The sequence below is a fragment of the Mus caroli genome, unplaced genomic scaffold (genome assembly GCF_978045245.1).
Source record: "Mus caroli unplaced genomic scaffold, Mus_caroli_1 scaffold_1, whole genome shotgun sequence".
Classification (NCBI taxonomy): Eukaryota; Metazoa; Chordata; class Mammalia; order Rodentia; family Muridae; genus Mus; species Mus caroli.
This window is the reverse complement of record NW_028227256.1, coordinates 142479687-142485578: the sequence shown is the minus strand read 5'-3', so window position 1 is coordinate 142485578 and position 5892 is coordinate 142479687. Positions and strand designations below refer to the sequence as shown.

Genomic DNA, 5892 nt, shown 5'->3' with positions numbered 1-5892 from the left:
ATGTGGTCCTGGTGTTAGCAACAATACAAGTGTGAAGGCTAATTTATGCATTCTTGAATGGCTACCAAAATTATAAAATATTCTTGTGAGCAACTATTTTTCCTTACTCTTAAAGTTCAGTTAAATAAATACTTAGCAAAGAAAGGTTTCGTTGAACCCATTATAATACCTCAACATATGATTTAAAGGTACAGTAAGGTTTGATTGTCTAAAGAATGATTCCAATTACAGTGTTGTATAATGTTATATATAGATGAAAGGATTTTTAAAAGTTATGTTCCCCTCACTCATTTACTTCTTATATTAATTAATAAATCCCTTTTATTTGAAAAGATCATCTAATCAAAGGAACTGGATGGATTTTGTTAAAACCGAAGTTGACATTAAAATTCACGAATGTAGTAGGTAGTAGAGAAGAGAAAGATTGTGTCTACACACAGTTTTCTCATTTTTAAACACCTGAATGATTAGTAGCCCATCACTCCCTGAAAAAGGAGAATCTGAGACCACCACCAGTTACATTCCGAAGGACTCAGACAGTAAGCCAGTTGAGACAATCACCAGTCAGGTGCCTTGCAAGTCGCCATAGCTTCCCAGGAAACAGAGCAAGCCTGAGACTAGAGGAACCCTGATTAGGACTTTGGGCCTTGGGATGGAGTGAGCCCTAGACAGATGATCTTTGCAAGGAACCACTACGTTAGGCTAAGCGAGCAGTGAGATTGAGATGACTATCAAATTTGCATAATGGGTCCCTTACCACGAGCTATCCTTAAATAATAAATAAATAATAAATAATAAATGGGCAGCCTTGTGAAAAGGAGGGGGGTTATACCATGCCCAAGATGAACATTTTTTCCAGGTGCTTCTCAGCCATTCGGTATCCCACTGTTGAAAATTCTTTGTTTAGCTCTGGAGTTCAGCTTCATGAGTTCTTTATATATATTGTATATTAGTCCTATATCAGATTTAGGATTGGTAAAGATCCTTTCCCAATCTGTTTGTGGCCTTTTATGTCTTATTGACAATGTCTTTTGCCTTACAGAAGCTTTGAAATTTTATGAGGTTCTATTTGTCAATTCTCGATCTTACAGCACAAGCCATTGCTGTTCTGTTCAGGAATTTTTCCCCTGTGCCAATATCTTCGAAGCTTTTCACCACTTTCTCCTCTATAGCTTTCAGTGTCTCTGGTTTTTTTTTTTTTTTTTTTTTTTTTTTTGGTTTTTCGAGACAGGGTTTCTCTGTGTAGCCTTGGCTGTCCTGGCACTCACTTTGTAGACCAGGCTGGCCTCGAACTCAGAAATCCGCCTGCCTCTGCCTCCCAAGTGCTGGGATTAAAGGCGTGCGCCACCACGCCCAGCTTGTGTCTCTGGTTTTATGTGAAGTTCTTTGATCCATTTAGACTTGAGCTTTGTACAAGGAGATAAGAATGGATCAATTCCCATTCTTCTACATGATAAACACCAGTTGTGCCAGCACCATTTGTTAAAACTGCTGTAATTTTTACACTGGATGGTTTTAACTCCCTTGTCAAAGATCAAGTGACCATAGGTTGTGTGGGTTCATTTCTGGGTCTTCAATTCTATTCCATTGATTTACCTATCTGTCATTGTACCAGTACCATACAGTTTTTATCACAATTGCTCTGCAGTACAGCTTGACTTCAGGCATAGTGATTCCACCAGAGGTTCTTTTATTGCTGAGAATAGTTTTTACTATCCTAGTTTTTTGTTATTCCAGGTGAATTTGAAAATTGCAATTTCCAGCCCAGGCTACTATACCCAGCCAAACTCTCAATTACCATAGATGGAGAAACCAAAGTATTCCACGATAAAACCAAATTCACACATTATTTTTCCACGAATCCAGAACTTCAACGGATAATAACAGAAAAAAACCAATACAAGGACGGAAACCACGTCATAGAAAAAGCAAGAAGGTAATCCCTCAACAAACCTAAAAGAAGACAGCCACAAAAACAGAACACCAATTCTAAAAACAAAAATAAAAGGAAGCAACAATTACTTCTCCCTAATATCTCTTAATATCAATGGACTCAACTCCCCAATAAAAAGACATAGACTAACAGGCTGGCTACAGAAACAGGACCCAACATTTTGCTGCTTACAGGAAACTCATCTCAGAGAAAAAGATAGACACTACCTCAGAATGAAAGGCTGGAAAACAATTTTCCAAGCAAATGGTAGGAAGAAACAAGCTGGAGTAGCCATTATAATATCTGATAAGATTTACTTCCAACCCAGAGTCATCAAAAAAGACAAGGAAGGGCACTTCATTCTCATCAAAGGTAAAATCCTCCAAGAGGAACTATCAATTCTGAATATCTATGCGCCAAATACAAGGGCAACCTCATTCATTAAAGATACTTTAGTAAAGCTCAAAGCACACATTGCACCTCACACAATAATAGTGGGAGACTTCAACACACCACTTTCACAAATGGACAGATCATGGAAACAGAAACTAAACAGGAACACAGTGAAACTAACAGAGGTTATGAAACAAATGGATCTGACAGATATCTACAGAACATTTTATCCTAAAACGAAAGGATATACCTTCTTCTCAGCACCTCACGGTACATTCTCCAAAATTGACCACATAATTGGTCACAAAACAAGCCTCAATATATACAAAAATATTGAAATTGTCCCATACACCCTATCAGATCACCATGGACTAAGACTGATCTTCAATAACAAAATAAATAATAGAAAGCCAACACACACGTGGAAACTAAACAACACTCTTCTCAATGATACCTTGGTCAAGGAAGGAATAAAGAAAGAAATTAAGGACTTTCTGGAGTTTAATGAAAATGAAGCCACAACATACCCAAACTTATGGGACACACTGAAAGCATTTCTAAGAGGAAAACTCATAGTTCTGAGTGCCTCCAAAAAGAAACTAGAGAGAGCACACATTAGCAGCTTGACAACACACCTAAAAGCTCTAGCAGGAAAGGAAGCAAATTCACCCAAGAGGAGTAGACAGCAAGAAATAATCAAACTCAGGGGTGAAATCAACCAAGTGGAAACAAGAAGAACAATTCAAAGAATCAACCAATCGAGGAGCTGGTTCTTTGAGAAAATCAACAAGATAGATAAACTAGACTCAATAGAGGGCATAGGGAAAGTACTCTAATTAACAAAATCAGAAATGAAAAGGGAGACATAACAACAGACCCTGAAGAAATCCAAAACTCCATCAGATTATTCTACAAAAGGCTATACTCAACAAAACTGGAGATTCTGGATGAAATGAACAAGTTTCTAGACAGATACCAGGTACCAAAGTTAAATCAAGATCAGGTTAATGATCTAAACAGTCCCATATCCCCTAAAGAAATAGCAGTCATTAAGAGTCTCCCAACCAAGAAAAGCCAGATGGGTTTAGCGCAGAGTTCTATCAAACCTTCAAAGAAGAACTAATCTCAGTTCTTCACAAACTATTCCACAAAATACAATCAGAAGGTACTCTACCCAACTCATTCTATGAAGCCACAATTACTCTGATACCTAAACCACATAAAGACCCAACAAAAATAGAGAACTTCAGACCAATTTCCCTTATGAATATTGATGCAAAAATCCTCAATAAAGTTCTCGCTGACTGAATTCAAGAACACATCAAAACAATCATCCATCCTGACCAAGTAGGATTCATCCCAGGGATGCAAGGATGGTTCAATATACGAAAATCCATCAATGTAATCCATTATATAAACAAACTCAAAGACAAACCATGATCATCTCCTTAGATGCTGAAAAAGCATTTGACAAAATCCAACACCCATTCATGGTAAAAGTCTTGGAAAGATCAGGAATTCAAGGCCCATACCTAACCATGATAGAAAGCAATATACAGCAAACCAGTAGCCAACATAAAAGTAAATGGTGAGAAGCTGGAAGCAATCCCACTAAAATCAAGGACTAGACAAGGCTGCCCACTCTCTCCCTACCTATTCAACATTGTACTTGAAGTCCTAGCCAGAGCAATTAGACAACAAAAGGAGATCAAGGGGATACAAATCGGAAAAGAAGAAGTCAAAATATCGCTTTTTGCAGATGATATGATAGTATACATAAGGGACCCTAAAAATTCCACCAGAGAACTCCTAAGCCTGATAAATAGCTTCGGTGAAGTAGCTGGATATAAACTTAACTCAAGCAAGTCAATGGCCTTTCTGTAAACAAAGGATAAACAGGCTGAGAAGGAAATTAGGGAAACAACACCCTTCTCAATAGTCACAAATAATATAAAATACCTTGGCGTGACTCTAACTAAGGAAGTGAAAGATCTGTATGACAAGAACTTCAAGTCCCTGAAGAAAGAAATTAAAGAAGATCTCAGAAGATGGAAAAACCTCCCATGCTCATGGATTGGCAGGATCAACATTGTAAAAATGGCTATCTTGCCAAAAGCAATCTACAGATTCAATGCAATCCCCATCAAAATTCCAACTCAATTCTTCAACGAATTGGACAGGGCAATCTGCAAATTCATCTGGAACAACAAAAAACCTAGGATAGCAAAAACTCTTCTCAAGGATGAAAGAACCTCTGGTGGAATCACCATGCCTGACCTAAAGCTGTACTACAAAGCAATTGTGATAAAAACTGCATGGTACTGGTATAACGACAGACATGTAGACCAATGGAACAGAATTGAAGACCCTGAGATCAACCCACATACCTATGGTCACTTGATCTTTGACAAGGGAGCAAAAACCATCCAGTGGAAAAAAGACAGCATTTTCAACAAATGGTGCTGGCACAACTGGCGGTTATCATGTAGAAGAATGCGAATTGATCCATTCCTATCTCCTTGTACCAAGGTCAAATCTAAGTGGATTAAGGAACTCCACATAAAACCAGAGACACTGAAACTTATAGAGGAGAAAGTAGGGAAAAGCCTCGAAGATATGGGTACAGAGGAAAAATTCCTGAATAGAACAGCAAAGGCTTGCTCTGTAAGATCGAGAATCAACAAATGGGACCTCATAAAGTTGCAAAGCTTCTGCAAGGCAAAAGACACCGTCAATAAGACAAAAAGACCACCAACAGATTGGGAAAGGATCTTTACCTATCCTAAATCAGATAGGGGACTAATATCCAATATATATAAGGAACTCAAGAAGGTGGACTCCAGAAAATCAAATAACCCCATTAAATAATGTGGCTCAGAACTGAACAAAGAATTCTCACCTGAGGAATACCGAATGGCAGAGAAGCACCTGAAAAAATGTTCAACATCCTTAATCATCAGGGAAATGCAAATCAAAACAACCCTGAGATTCCACCTCCCACCAGTCAGAATGGCTAAGATCAAAAATTCAGGTGACAGCAGATGCTGGAGAGGATGTGGAGAAAGAGGAACCCTCCTTCATTGTTGGTGGGATTGTAAGCTGGTACAACCACTCTGGAAATCAGTTGGGCGGTTCCTCAGAAAATTGGACATAATACTACCAGAGGATCCAGCAATACCTCTCCTGGGCATATATCCAGAAGATGTTCCAACCGGTAAGAAGGACACATGCTCCACTATGTTCATAGCAGCCTTATTTATAATAGCCAGAAGCTGGAAAGAACCCAGATGCCCCTCAACAGAGGAATGGATACAGAAAATGTGGTACATTTACACAATGGAGTACTACTCAGCTATTAAAAGGAATGAATTTATAAAATTCCTAGGCAAATGGATGTATCTGGAGGGCATCATTCTGAGTGAGGTAACATATTCACAAAGGAACTCACATGATACTCACTGATAAGTGGATATTAGCCCCAAAACTTAGGATACCCAAGATATAAGATACAATTTGTTAAACGCATGAAACTCAAGAAGAACGAAGACCAAAGTGTGGACACTGTG

The 5892-nt window shown here is 38.4% G+C and overlaps 1 pseudogene; it reads left to right on the top strand.

The window, feature by feature from the left end:
• Positions 1-337: 337 nt before the first annotated feature.
• LOC115032512 (small nucleolar RNA SNORA17) lies at positions 338-483 on the top strand (annotated as a pseudogene).
• Positions 484-5892: the final 5409 nt, after the last annotated feature.